Source organism: Phaethon aethereus, assembly GCF_964289735.1.
Source record: "Phaethon aethereus genome assembly, chromosome: 1".
NCBI lineage: Eukaryota > Metazoa > Chordata > Aves > Phaethontiformes > Phaethontidae > Phaethon > Phaethon aethereus.
The window spans coordinates 17,774,458-17,789,577 of record NC_138575.1 but is presented as its reverse complement, the minus strand read 5'-3'; the positions used below and the strand labels follow the sequence as shown (position 1 = coordinate 17,789,577).

The 15,120-nt window shown below is 42.9% G+C and overlaps 1 protein-coding gene across 1 annotated transcript in view; it reads right to left on the bottom strand.

Moving 5' to 3' along the window:
- GRAMD4 (GRAM domain containing 4) overlaps positions 1-15,120 on the bottom strand; it is a gene marked incomplete at both ends in the record, with an annotated part of 78,257 nt that overhangs the window by 56,023 nt on the left and 7,114 nt on the right. The window lies entirely within an intron of this gene.

The window sequence follows — 15,120 nt, the reverse complement described above, 5'->3', positions numbered from 1 at the left end:
TTTCTTCACCATCATAGCTATTCATCCCTCACCCTCTGCCAACGATCCATGCACATCCTGGACTCAGCTGGTTCAGCTATAAGTTTCAGGCTGTTACTCTAGTAACTCTCCATACCAGCAACAACAAAACCAACACACAGTTTTGCACATGCAGAGCTCAGAGTGTGAATGCAGACCCGCATCTCCCTCTGCTTTCAAACCAACCATAAACAAATATTATGAAATTGTAATAAAAATATTTTAACTCTGCATTGTAAGCACTCTCATTTCCCAGCACTATCATACATGTAACAATAATTGTTCTCACTACCATACAACAAACAAGCTATAAATAAGAATTAGGACTGGTATCATGGTTGCAAGTTATTAACTTGAGCAAAATAAAATCAAATCCATCATCCCCAATTAAGTTTATTTCTGCATACAAATACCCTACCATTAATATAAGCAACAGGAGATCTTTCCCACATTCAGTGCTGCAGAGCACAGTAATGCAGACACTGACTCCGCAAGACTGATTTACGTCCAACTTCGTTGCACCTCAGCCATATCTAATAATACCAGCAGCTCCTCTGTCATAATATAGTAAGGATATCTTACATTAACATACTTACAAACAAGGCTATTCAGGCACCCTGGTTTTTAAGAAGGTGCCTTTTATTTCTCTTGTTGCAGTAGCAGAGGTCAAACCAGCAAAATTAAACAGCAGCTTATAAAAATTATGTTCAAGTCCCAAACCATCTAGTAAAACACTAGACAACAGTTTATGTATACAGAGCTTGATTAGTGAAAAAGGTCTATATTTTCCACACTTAGAAAACCCACAACCAAAAACCATCTTTAAAGGTGTATTTTCTTAAGTGCCATTAACATCTACTTGCTAAAGCAAATCTTTCAAGGTTGAGGTTTTATTCTTTTTACAGAGGGACAGAGAAGAGATGACTTTACTTGGACCTAATATGAAAACCCCAACTAACCCCCAAATAACTGTCAGATGTTCAATTTAAATGAATAGATCAAGACCCAAAACCTCAAACCAACGTACGCACACATTCCAAACTTATGTGAAGCAGAGAAAAATCAAGTTTTCCCAAACTTTCACATCAAAATCATGAAGAGATCTAGCACAGCTTTTTCTGCCTACATTTACAGAGAGGCTTCAGCTGATAGGGAACAACAAGAGCCAGCCTGACTGGTGAAGTCTGGAGGGACTCAGTTGCAGGGACATCCCTCCACCTCTTCATGCCACTGCTCCCTCCATGCTCCGCCCTTGCACGAACGTGGAAGAGGTTGGGATGCAGAAGGGAGGAGGGAACTCAGGGAAGGGCAACACTCAGTGCACCACTGCTGTCTGAAATCTGCCTTAACTTGCCCCAGAGTCTCCTACAAATGGCTTATAGGTTCTGGTTTTCTGTTGTTGCATTTAGTTTTTACAAAAGAATACAGTGAATCAGTGTGTGGCCTGGTAGACCAGGCAGAGATTGAACAGCTAAATCTTAATGTGCACTTTGTCGGAGAAAGGACACCACAATTCAATTTTCCTTAGCTGTTAACAAATGCAAACCTGCTACACAAAGTCAAACAGCATCGCCTCAGCAAGTGTTCATCTGGAGCCTGGGAGGAAAAACAACCCACTAAAACATCAGGGATTAATTTCATCTCATGTCAAAAAGGCCGTACAAGGCTATGAAACCACAAAGCAAACTCTAAAGCACCTGTGTTCATTTTGTTAGAAAAAGGGTGTTTCAGAAAGCTGAAGACAACATTGGAGTTGAAGCAAATATAGCATACCCCTATTTCTCATCTTTACACCTCATCTCCTTCACATTCTCCTTTCAATCTCAAAACGTCTTTCTGCAGAAGTCTGAAGTAGGAGCTCTGGTATCCAAGAGAAGCCAGGCTGTGTGTGGATGAAAAAATACAGACACGCTGTCAACACCAGGATGTTTTGGTCTTATCATAAGGGAGGGACATGCAAATTAAGGGAGTGGAAAGTATCAGGATTACATTAGGTATTCATTACTTCCTCACCAAAATGCTCTTGCGTATTACCCTAACAGAGTTGACAGGAGAGCAGGAACACAACACAGTACACTCAGGCCATCTACATACCAACTGATACTGAAAACAAAGCTTGGTGTATTTTTTCTGGTCATGCCTAACTAAAACTGGAAACCTCAGTGGGTACATCTAAGCCTACAACAGATTCACAATCCAGCTCTATATACTGCTCTGTGCAAAAAGTTCTCTCTTGCTACATGACTTTTTCTCCCCAAAGTCTCATTCCAATGGACAGAATGTCATCTCAAGTCACTGTCTGAACATTTTGTACTTATTAATATTTAAGAAGCTAACCAGAGAAAGATCAACTGACTGCACTTGAGTGCTCTCGTCTGCTCAGCTTTTCTTCCCCCTGGGCACACACTTCTCCCAATTTGCTCTCCCAAAGGCTCATGTCTGTGAAGACAGATAAACCTTACCCACAGTGGCTCTTCTTGAGCAACAGCGAGTCGTTTTGTATAGATGAAGTTGGCCCCTTTCAACAAAACTTTACATTAAGCTCAACTGAACAAGATGCTGAAGCACGCAGAAGGGACACAAACCTCACTCAACACAGCCCTTTCGTGTGAGACTTGTATCATCTAGGACTATGCAATGTGGAAAGTTCTCTGTATAGAATGATGTCACCACTTCTCATTGGAAACCAAGAAACAGCGATACTTTGGGCCAAACATCCAGCTGGACTGGCCAAGAGCAGCTTAAAAACACTCCAAAAGTTACAAGCATTGCACAAGTGTCCTCAATTTCTAACATCAACAAACACACATGGCTTGATCTTCAGACCTGAGCTCTCCCCACACTCAACTTGTCACAGGTTCATCCTGAAATTAGTCACTGCCTTACCATCACAGCCTGGAAAAGTCTTCCTCCAATTACTTCACCCTTGGCCCCCGGGGTCATAAAATGATGTAATGCATATACAGAGCAAACTGCTTTCCGGTTTTGAGTAATGCCTACTAAAAGCTCCCCAACCCTTTCTGGGTCAGGAGTCCTTAAAACTCTAGGGATAGACTAGACTAGACAGGGATAGACTAGGAGGATAGACTTTGCTGGGGTTTTTTGCACGAAAGTTATCTGTTAGGCTACCCATGGTGTGGAGAATCATTATACTCAGTAATTCAGGTTTATTCTTCCCTTGAGTTTAAAGGGAGATGAACAAAGAAAATCCCACCAGAATCATCCCCTCTATATTAGACTGCTGGCAGAAACAACACTCAATTAACACAGGTCGGAAACGAGCAGGAAGTTGTGCTTCAGTATCGCAGGCTTAATTAGATGCAGCTATTAATTAAGCATCAACTCTGAAACAATTTAAATTGTCCACTGACTGGGGGGGAAGGAGGGGAGGAAAAAAAAAGTGGAAGGCTGTGTAACATGCACTATGGTACAACACGGGGACTGGAGCCAGAAGTTCAACATACCGATCTCGCCTGCCAGTGGTGAGGTTGTCACAGCAACCATAATGCAGCTTCATGAATATGCATTACGCTAAAATCTATTTTTTTCCCCTAAAAGAGACTAACGTGTCATTCAGCTCACAACATGGAGATGCCTGGGAGACGAATCGGGGCTGTAGAATAAAAGTGACTTGTCTTCAAAACCTTCATCTTGGCTGCTGCAGACAGGAGGGGTGGGGCGAAGAGAGGAGACACAGCACATGGTCGCATGGGGCTATAGGACTCTTTTCTGCAGCCGCCTCGGCCAGAGAGTACTTCAGGCATATTTGGCAAATGTTTTAAGCCAGAGGCTCCCAAAATGAGCTGCACAGCCACTGCAAAGGCATCAGATGTAATCCCTCAAGCACGTGGGGACAGGCCCTTCAGCAAGCCAGAGAAGGAGGCAGGGCCAGTGACCCTCTACAAAAGGACTGAGAAGGGGCAGTTGCTACTCCCACTGCTAGGGACAGTGCCCAACCCACCTGAAATGTGGGGGCCTTGGCTTGATCACCGCTGGAAAATTGTGGGTGGTGGAGACGGCGGCATACAAAAAAACCCCAAACCACACACATGTGCCTACACAGGTCACACACCGGTGTGTCAAGAAAGAAATGGAGGGCAGTGACTATTTCAGGTGAGTAGCTGTGGGAGTTCCACTGTGTACTTAATCCCGCACTTAACATCACCCTGGAAACATTACACCTCCAAAAACACACCCCTTCCGCAAACACGTTCACACCCTACACACCTCTGTCACTCCTTCATCACGAAACCTAACAGTAGCGAGTTTTGTTAAATTAATTCCTCTGTAAACTGGAAATTTTAACTCGCAAAACAGGAAGAAAAAGCTCATTTTTTTCCTCAAGACACCGGACGGTGGGGGGTGTGTGTGAAACATTTACTATGCCATCTGAAGGGCAGCACCAAAAAACCCTGCAAGAAAAGGACTTTGCCTGCAGAGAGGAGCTCGAGCAGCAGACACAGACTGGAGAAGCCACCAGTTCAAGCCATGGGGCAGCAAGTAGCTCCTCAGCACTGGTGTTTGCCAGCTGCTCTGCAAAAGGCAGATATCCTGCATGTCATGATCATAATAAAAGCCTATTGTCCTCCAGGTGAAACCCTCCCTTCCCGGTCACCCACTGGGTCCCCACTTGCCGCCCCTGACCCCCTGCTGCGTACCCATCCTCAGCCCAGCCAAGCCTGAAGCCCACTTGATCATAGGCTGACACCAAAGGGAGCAACCCCCTTCATTTCTGCCACGGCCTTTTTATGTCACTTGATCACTCATGCAGTTGATCAACTCTGCTGCTGATACAACTAATTTTTGTGTTTGTTTTCTGGCAAAGTCAGTCGAATCGGAGCAGACAGCTACGCAGCCTCACTCGTGGCTGCACAAGCTATTTCAGCTGTCGTGCCTCCCACACACAAAATGTTTATTGTCACGGGCAGAGGGAGAAAGCGTCCTTGCAGCCACCTGCACTTAAATCAGGTTGAACGACTGCAAAGCCTCACCCTAAAGACAGTGTTTATGAAGCTGCCATGAGGCACATTTCAGCAATCAGCCCCACGTCACAGCTTCAGTCCCTCCCGTGAAGGACGGGGGAAGAACCTGTCACAGCTCAGCATTGACGCAAGGCTTTTTTCTGCTTCCTCACTGAGTTTTGTCTATGAGTCGGGGGAGCTGAGGGCAAAGACAGGAAGATGAACATCGCCAGCTGCGCAAGAGCCTCGGCGTACAAGAAGGCTCAGGCAGCTCAGGTCTGGCTGGGCTTCAACCAAGCAAGAAGCCAGGGCACAGGGGAAGTGCTGCCATAAGCAAACACCACAACTTCTGCCTGTAAAAAGAGAGAGACGGGGGTGACGGATGGGGGGGAAGGATGGGACATAGCTAACAGGGTGAGATTAAGCTATCGCTGCATTTATCCCCTCTTCCACTGTTCAAATGGAAGTGTAAGAAGCCTAACTTGACATAGCACTCAGAATAAAGTTGGCCTTTTACAATCTGCTTTAAAATAAACATTTAAAGTCAGAAGTACACATACTAGCATGGAACATCTTATTCAGACTAATAAGTATATTATGGAAAGTGATTCCTAAACTGTTTAGAAGTGTGAGCCCTGCCAGCCCTGAGGAAGAATGGAGAGAAGAAGAATTCTATCCTTTCAAGTAAAAAAAGTGCAAGTTATTGACCCCAGTGCAGTTATACCTGTTCAACACTGAGAGCGTTTTTCATAATCCCAACTGCATGTTCATCATCTTTGGATGATAAATACAGATAAATGAGAGAATGGGGTACTGCTAAAGAAAAGACACTGTGGAAACAAACCATAATCTAAGTTTAGAGAAAGACACTTTAAGAACAGCCTTCCAAGGTCTATGCAGAACGGCTTGGACCTAGCACGTATTTCTTAGGGATGTCTCTCAGCAGCAGGCAAGCACTTTGTCTGCTCAGGGTCACTGCTCATAGCTCACCCAGCAATCTTCAGAAACAGAACAAAGATATAAAACATGGTCTAGTTTTGAAGAATGACTACATATTCCTTATGTGTTTTTGAATTCAGGATTACTGTTGTAAGCATGGGGACAAAGAGCCTATATTCTGCCTACTGAGGGAATGATGCAGTTTGAAATGTGGGGGAATAGAGGTAAACAAAGATTTCACCTCGCTATTTATTGTAAAAAAAAAAAAAAGATAAATAAGAGGTACACATTTGAAGCAGGACATGACTCACGGCTAACAGCTGTAGCCTGACTGATCTGGACTGATCTCCATGCAGTGCAAGTACCTCCACTGAGCATAGCTGGGAGTGTGCAACCCATCACTGAAGGAGAAGCCTGCCCCAGCCCTTACCAACAAATATCCACAGCACCACGTGTAGGCAGCTTGCAACTTTGAACAACACTTCACACCTGCCAACCTACCTATGCATTACGTTTTCACTTATGGCAAGACCATACAGGAGTTACTAAAGCTATCAGTCCAAAGACCACAGACCTAAAACTGCTGCGTTACATACGCAACGATAAAATGAACTCCCGTACTTTTCTGTTCACAAAGCAACCACAGGGTCCCATTCACAGTCCCCGAATCATTCAGTTTTCCGGGCACCTCACCGAGAACAACGCTAATAGCCAGAGTGCAGCAAGATGGACTAACTTGAGTGGCTCCCCTCAGTTTAGGGAGACAATTCAGCAGAAGCCAATGTTAACAGCTCTGTAAGCAAGTACAAAAGTTATTGTGAAACCACCTAGATGAGGAAGATTCCCCAGATGCAGTGATTTTGTGTACAATGCTTTGTAACTTGCTTCTGCAAGCTTTGGCTATTCTACTGCTGATTTGAGAATCCATTAAGGCTCTGAAATACCTATGTTGCAAAAATAAACCACATAGAAAAAACAGGTACGTGTTTGAGATGCCCATCGTTGATTTCTGTAGTCAGTGCACAGTCAATGGAAGCAACTGAGTCTTTCACCAAACAGCAGTAGCTCTCCAGTCGTAAAAGGAATTTTAATAAAATTTTCTAACCTTTTCCCTCATTGTTGAACAAAGAAGGTCAACATTTTTGGTACATGAAGAACTACAAAGACATACCTAGCATATACTAAATTACATCCACCACCATAATTAAGAATCTAATTTCATTCCTATATACTGTCCTTGAGCTTATAAAGAATGTCTATAATCCCCAAATCCCACCCATTTCTATGCAAGAAGCAGTGCTGCTGCTTATCCTCTTCCTTCTCCCTTCCTCCCAACAAAAACCTGAAAACGCTCCTGAAGTTGGTGCTACAGACACAGAAGGGATAGAGCAGAAAAAAGAAAAAAAAAAAAATCACCACGTGTATTACACGAGCTTATAGTGTTGTAATTCCTCATCATGTACACTTCTAAATGAAGGGTCATGGAGGATTGCATAAAAACTTGCATAGATAATATGTAAAAGGACACTGTGTGAAAGACTGCTATGCTGCACAACACACGAAGAAGGGATTTATATAAATTGCACAAAGGAGTAACAGAGAAACAGCAAGTTTCATATAGGAAGTCTGGCTCAGGCATCAGGTTCATTTCTAGCACTGTCTCTACTACACAGCTGCTTGTAAAAGCGATGTAAACTATTCTATGAAATCTTACCACAGAATAAAAAACTTAAGGTCAAGCTCCCACCAGAGTGACAGAAATATGAACAGCAGCTCTGTCGGAAAGCAGCACTCTGGAAAAGAGCCTCCTCTATTCCCACCCACACAGCCCGTCAAAAGATGAGAGGGATATTTTTCTCCACATAGCAGAGTTTGGAAATAGCAAAGGAAGTTGCATGACACAGGAAAGCACCAAACTTGTCCTCTAGGTATCACACACCTCTCCTCTTCAGAGGAGAATGCAACCTGTTACGTAAGTCTGTCTGCACTGTTGGAACATTTGCTGTGAACAGAACTGAATCACAGTACCCAAAAGACAGTTTTGATTTCAGGACTGTAATTACTTTAAATTATTTGTCTATTTAACTAACTTCTCTCAACATAACGAAGTGGCAAGCTTAAGGTTGAAAGGCCCTGCTGTTCAAGGTAATCTCCCTTACAGGAACAAACCTCTATTCCCCCACATTTCAAACTGCATCATTCCCTCAGTAGGCAGAATATCTGCTCTTCATCCCCATGCTTACAACAGTAATCCTGAATTCAAAAACAAACAAACAAACAACTCCAAAAAAACCCAACCACCAAAATCACAGGTCTAGGTTGTAACATGCTGACATAGACAGCCACACCAGGCAGCAGAGTACCCAACCCTATGAGAAACTGGAAGGACCATAAGTAATGTAATCACTATCCTGCACAATAACCTTTTTGTTTGGTAAACTGCCTGGATATTCTGCCATAACTGCAGACCCTTCATTTCATATGTTGGACAGCAAAAGTAAGTGGAAACCTTTGCTGTTAAGCCTGACTCCCCCAAGAGGCACATGTAGTCTGGGCATCTCCTCCATGCTCTTTCCCAATAACCTTTGTACACAGTATCAACTGCTGTTAAAAAAGTCAATTTTGGTGATACCTCTAACTGCTCTAAGTGGAGGACCCAAGAGAGACAGCAGCCCAGCCCAGCCCAGCAAAAGGCTGCCACACACGTTCAACAGTTGTGACTAGTTAAATAGGCAACCGGTGGAAAACTATAAATGTGAAGCTGAGCAGAGGTTGTTCCCTCACCACACCAGCAGTTACCGATGGGGGACAGCAGCGTGGGCCTGTGCCGGGAAGTAGAATAACCTCAGAAAGAACGATGGAGCCTGCGAGTCAGACACTCATTGGGAAATACATGGGAGAGAAAGAAAAGAAAGGGAAAAAAAAAAAAAATTGAATGTTACTCCATTTAAGTTTCTCATGCATTCTTGTCATTTCTCCCAAACTTTATTAGTTCATGAAACCAACTTCATTTTGCAAACAAAACCAAAACGATTCATCACTCAAAACACCCCACACCGCCACAAACGAACTCTGGTCAGCAATCGTAACCCACTCGTCTGCAGACACACACAGAGCGGCTCGGCTCTCCACCTCCAGCATTCACCACGGCACGCGCGACTGACGGAGGAAAGGGGAGGAAAGACGGAGATACGCAGCCATATTCTATGAGCAATTTCGAGGCTTCCTTAAAGTATGTGTAGAGGAAAGCTAAACAAAAAATTGCATAATACCAAGAAAACACAGAAATTAAGTGTTACGTAAGTCTGTAAGGAAGTACAAAGCCTCTTCCTAACAAGTAAACTAGCCAGCCAAGGCTATTCCCATAAACCAGCCCAGTTCTTATTAATTTGGCCATATTTGTAGGAAATTAACATTTTAATGGTGCTTGTTATATCCTATTGCTTCATAACTGCAGATGGCAAAAAAAAAAATTGTACACAGGAGTTAACAACTACATTTTTGAAGCTGTTTGAAACAACTGGAACAAGATACCTTACAGCAAGCCTTTAAATAAACCAGAGCACATAAACATACCCAGCTCCCCTCCTCTTCTACCGAGGGGGAGCCTGCTGTTGGCAGCTTCACCGAAGTATAGTTACGTGCATTCTCCCAAGCATTTCTCCCAAGAGAAGCCAGCTCCTCTCTTGATAAAGCAATATTAGTAAGGTTTCCACCGTGTTTCAACACGGATGTACTGAACACAAGAAAGAGGCAGAAAAAACCTCTGTCAGTTTGGGTTTTTTTATTCCAAATACGGGGTAACCTACGAATCAAATGATGTTTGCACTTAATGGATCAGCTCTTCTGTTTTTTAACCAAGCCTGTACAAGCACTCTGTTCTACCATACTTTTTGCATGCTCTGTTTCAAAGCAAAGTATTTTCTCATCTCAGAATGTCACAAATACACCGCGAAGCCTGTCAGGCTGCTAAGATGATACAAACCCAATGACAGTAAATAAACCTGGCACATTGTTGAGCCTTCAGACTTGAATTAGATTTAAATTAACACAAAGATAGCAGGACGGAAAGTTTAGTAACAAAGTGAAGAAACCAAGGGGGGAGAAATAAGATTATTTCAGTCATCATTTCAATCAGACCAAGCAACTTAAAAGCCAGCCACGGGATGGCATTTATGTCTGCCTCTAAGACTGGGATGAGGGCCAGAATTACACTACTTGAGCTGACGGGTTTATTTATGCCATGATGACACTTCAGTTAGCAATGATAAAGGTCCAAAGGTCAAAGTACTTTAAGAAAAGAGCCACATACACACAGTATATCTTTCTGAGTAGTTAGGGTTGGGAAGGAAGGGGTTGAAAGCATTATTCCTCACATGCACCCACCTGCCCCACAAGCCACCACTTCAGCTGTGCCCATTTCACAGCTTCCTAAGTTCACAAAGGAGACTTCTGTAAAGATCCCACCTTTCTTCATCCAACCACCTTAAGAAATGGTTTGTTTCTCCAACTCAAAGCCAGGGAGAAGCCAGTGGTGCCTCATGGCAAAATTGAGAGGCCACATCACCAGCTGAAGCCCAGAGACTACCCACAGACCTCCAGAAGACTTCCTGAAAATTCCGTAAAAAATCTCAGGGACGGAGTAGAAACGGAGGCAGAGAGCAAAATTTTTGACACTTAAATCAATTAAGTCAATCCCTTAACCAGGATTTCTTCGAGCTCTAACTTATTGCGAACTACTTCATTAATATTCACATATTTAAATTGGAATTTTAAAAACTAAACTATAGATTTCGCTTTTCAAGAAGGATCCTAAAAGTTTAATTACCAATCAGGCTCAAATTCTGGTTTGGGGATATCAAGCCTTTTGTTTACACTACAAAAATAAAATGTTTTAACAGATACAGTCTCTCAAAGTCATGGAAACTCGGAATTCCGAGACATTTTGCATTAGTGACAGAATCTGAAGACTGCAGGACATGATCGAACCACCAGCTAGCACTGAACTCTCACTAACCTCTGATTTGCTTATATAATTGCCATTGACATTAAAAAAAAGCCCAAAACAAAACATTATACTACATTATTCTTGAATATTCTAAGGATTCCAAGAGGTTCCCATCTGTGCCCAAAAGCAAACTACAGTGCATCAAATTTGCTGAAGGAAAAAAAAGAAAAAAATAAAGAGAAAGATGACATCTTTGGATTTCTTTATCACAGGCATCTGGGGCCTTCATCTAGCTGCAGGATCTGGGCAGGCTGACTAAACTTGAGCAGGGACTCAGATGGCTGTAAATGGGAGTCTGTTCCAAGCAAGACCTAAGTCATGGAAGATGAGATGACAAAAAACAGGGACAAGCTGTCTTCAGGGTGAAAAGAAAATCCGTAAATACACAGCGACGGTAGTTCATATCCTATTGATACTCCTGCCAAACGCTTCTGCTTATTGGATAGTACAAAATCTTCAGAAACTAAACAGCAGTTTTAATCAAGGACTGTTCTGGGGTTTTACTGCTGCAATCAACTTTCACGCCCCACAGCATACCAGAGGCATCAGGCCTCCAAGAGCTGTATTGCAACAAGCAGATTAAAAAACGGGCCCTGCTACAACCTCTCCTTCAAAGAGGCAGCCACACAACCCAGAAGACATGAAAGCAAGTTTTTTCTGAACTAGGAGATTGCTTTACAGTAAGTTGAAAGGTTTCTGGGTGCCCAGGAATCACAACAAACAGTAAGATCGGAAAGCTGGGTCCAATTTGTGTATAACCAGCCCTAAGACCTTTGACGAAGAGCTCACACATGTATGGAAAAAAGTCACTGGATTCGGTATATAAGTTAACAAGACTACAGAAGAGGTCAGACCACTTTATACTGGCGTTCCTACACAAAGGTGCGTACAAGAACACGTGGGGAACAGAAGAAGCTGTCTCCCTTCAGGAATGACAGGACTACGAACCTCACGCAATTGAATACTTTTGAATAAAGGTATTTCCTTTACCAGACTGGCTACCAGGCGAGCTTTCCCTTCCACCTTGCCAGGCAGAGCACTTTGCTCTCTCCCACGCTCCAGTGACAATACACACATTACTTGTTATGACTACATTTTGCAAAAAACTTTTACTTTAAGAGTTGAGTCTACTGGTTAATCTTTATTTCAAAAGAAAAAGAAGTTATTTCAAATTATTATCGACTTGTAAGAAAGAAAACCTGCATCCTTGTAGTTAATCTACTTCAAGAGTTGGCATCTGGCATTTCCTCCACAGTTCGGAAACACCAGCGATGCATCTGCTTCCTAAACACGGGTTTTCATCTCCCATTTCAGATAATGAGCAATTTGTGGTCAGACAGTCATCTTCAAGGTCCAACCCCTTCTTAGCATTTCCAGTAAATATATCTGTCTTTACCTACTTTTATTTGGACTTCTACAAGAATGCAGTATTAACTTCATAGCAATTAAATTGCTGAATTAAAAAAAGCTCTAGAAAATGCCAGTCTACGTGACTACCAACACTTGGTTCAGCTGCAGCTTTTGAAAAGGGAGGATAAAGTAAAAAAAAGCAAATCACCTCCTTTAAAGCAAACAGACACTCTTTTTCGCATCAGTCCATGTAGTGTTTCCAAAACTCATCTAACACAAATGTTCAAGAGTTAACTATGCACATGAAATTTTTTGTGCAATGAGTGAAGTCTGCTGTACTCTCCTGTTAGCTCTATCTATTATGATGAACTTTGAGCCAGCTGAGAAGAAAGCCACCTTCAGGGTAAAATAAATGGAAGTAGTTTGCTTCAGACAATAAGGAATACAAACTGCGTGGAAAGATTTTTCCATGATTTAACAAAGACAATAAATTATCACCAACAGTAGACTAATGAGTCACAGACAACAGCTTAAAGCTTATCTCTAAAGAAAAGAACATTTTTGCAATTTCAAAGTATTAACAACAAAACAGAAAATTAGTTTTGAATAGATCCTATCATCTCCAGCCAGGATAGCTGTATGCATCCAAGTGATATCCGAAGCGGACACTGCACACAGCCAGGCTTGCATTCCACCAAGAAAACCAGACTGAAAATGCAGGTCATTGCTTCTCATTCAAAAAAGCATATGCTGTCCCTGCCCTGCTTCAACAGAGGACTGCCGAGGGCCAGAGAGCTTGACTAGGCAAATTCAAACTGCTAAGAAAGTAGTCCAAGAAATGGCACTTGTGCCTCACTTGTTTTCAGTGTGTTGCTGTGGAGGAAGGAGTGATCCAGCGTTAGAGGAAACCGTTGTTGGCAGAGCCCACAAATCGGGGAAATACTGCTACTGGAAGAAACAGGAAAGAAGCAGAAGTAGCTTTAGAGAAAGTGTATTTGCTGTAAATATGGAGAAGTAAGAACCATCCCACTTTGCCTGGTTATTCCTATATCTGAAAGTAAAAATACGAGCTGTTGAATGTGCATACATTCATCAGACCCATAAGCAACTCTGCTGGGGAGGGAAGGCAAAATCCTTGAAAGTAGGCCCAGACCCTTTTATAAGCATCAAAAGCTTTGTATTCAGAATATTTCTCTGAAACAAAACAGGGCTAGCTCCAGATAATCTGGAAGAGACCACAGTCCTCATTTCTGACGTGTTTTGCAAACTCTTGACATGAGTTTTAATCACTGCAAGTTTCCAGGAAGTTCTTACAGCTGAAGAAAACCTTGGGAGCACAGCACCCAGTAGTAGCTGGCAGTTCTCTTAAAGGATCAGTGTGTCAAGCCAGACACTCTGTGGCTTATTGGGAAGGACATTCCTCATTGCATGATCCCAGGTGATCCCATAGAGCTGCTGAGACCATGCAGGGTTTTACATAAAACCAAGCCACACTACATTTTTGTACAAAAGGTGATCTCAGACACTTGGTGGTATCTTTTGGGTTGCTTTGTAGATTAGCCTTTAAGAGGAGTGTGAAGGTCTTGGATAAAAGCACTGCAGAAGTGCAAAGAATCCATCAAAGAATCAGGTTTATCAAATGGCAATAATGCCTAGAAGTGGTTTAGCTTTGAAAAGTCAGACTAGATAAAGAACATAGTTATACAGACTCCAGGTATTCCTAGTCCTTCCAATGATGTGATCCTTGCAAGGTGATGCAAGACTCGGTAGTCTACAGAGCAGGTTTTTACTATTATCTGTTGATCACAGTCCAAAGTCACCCTAGTATTAGTTACACAAGGATGCTTTGGATGTTTTGCTGCTCAGGTCCCACGCTTCACAGCTACCTTTGCCCCACACAAACAGGATGGCAGCTGCTGGGAATCAAATCTCTCAGCTACACGCAGCAGAGGAAGCGGCAGGATCTTCAAGGATGGGACGTGCAGGGAACTCCCGCAGCATTACTCCCTGTCTCACAAGAGAAAAGGTGAGGAAGAGGGAAGACGAAGAAAGCCCCAAACCCAAAAGTGAGTTCAGAGATAGGGTCTTAGACTACGGATCATCTTGCAGCTTAATTTTGAATCAGGTAGCTAAAGTTGCGTTCAACAAGGGCCATGTAAGTGCAAGGAACACCACACCAAAGGTACACAGCATTTCATCTCTGGGTGCTGAACACACCGTTTTTTTTCCCAAAAAAGGTACTGTGGTACCTTGTTGCATAATTGTGCATCTTACAAAATGCTCAGAGCCCAGGCTACTGGTTCCTTCACCCCTAGAGCAAGGTTATGGATATTTTCAGACTGATCTCTTCTCTACTGATGAGACCACTAAGACTCCAATTAGGCATGCTACCCCCTCCAGCCAACCCAGAAGGCATATAAACTCACCCAGTTTTTGGCAGCATCTTGTCCCTGGAACAAACCCTAATACTGGTAGTGGTCACACTACTACAGAAGCGTCTAGGAGAGCAGCTTGTGCCCAAAGCACACAACTATATGGCTCACTAGACTCAGACCTGGAGTAAATTACAGGGTTTACACACCCACATCAGTCCTAACGTAACTAGGAGGGACCCTGAAGCTGTACAGCTACAGACATCAGCTGGCTCTATGAAAAGCAAGATGGAAAAAAGATACTGCATTATGAGCCTGACAAGGATATCATGGACTATGCACGGCCTTCAAACTATGTTTTAAGAGCTCCTTCTCTAGAGGCTTCACATTTCCCCAACCCTATGGCTGTGACACTGCTTAAATACTGCTAACGGTTATAAATCCACATGCCTCTCTGCAGCCCTGCTACATT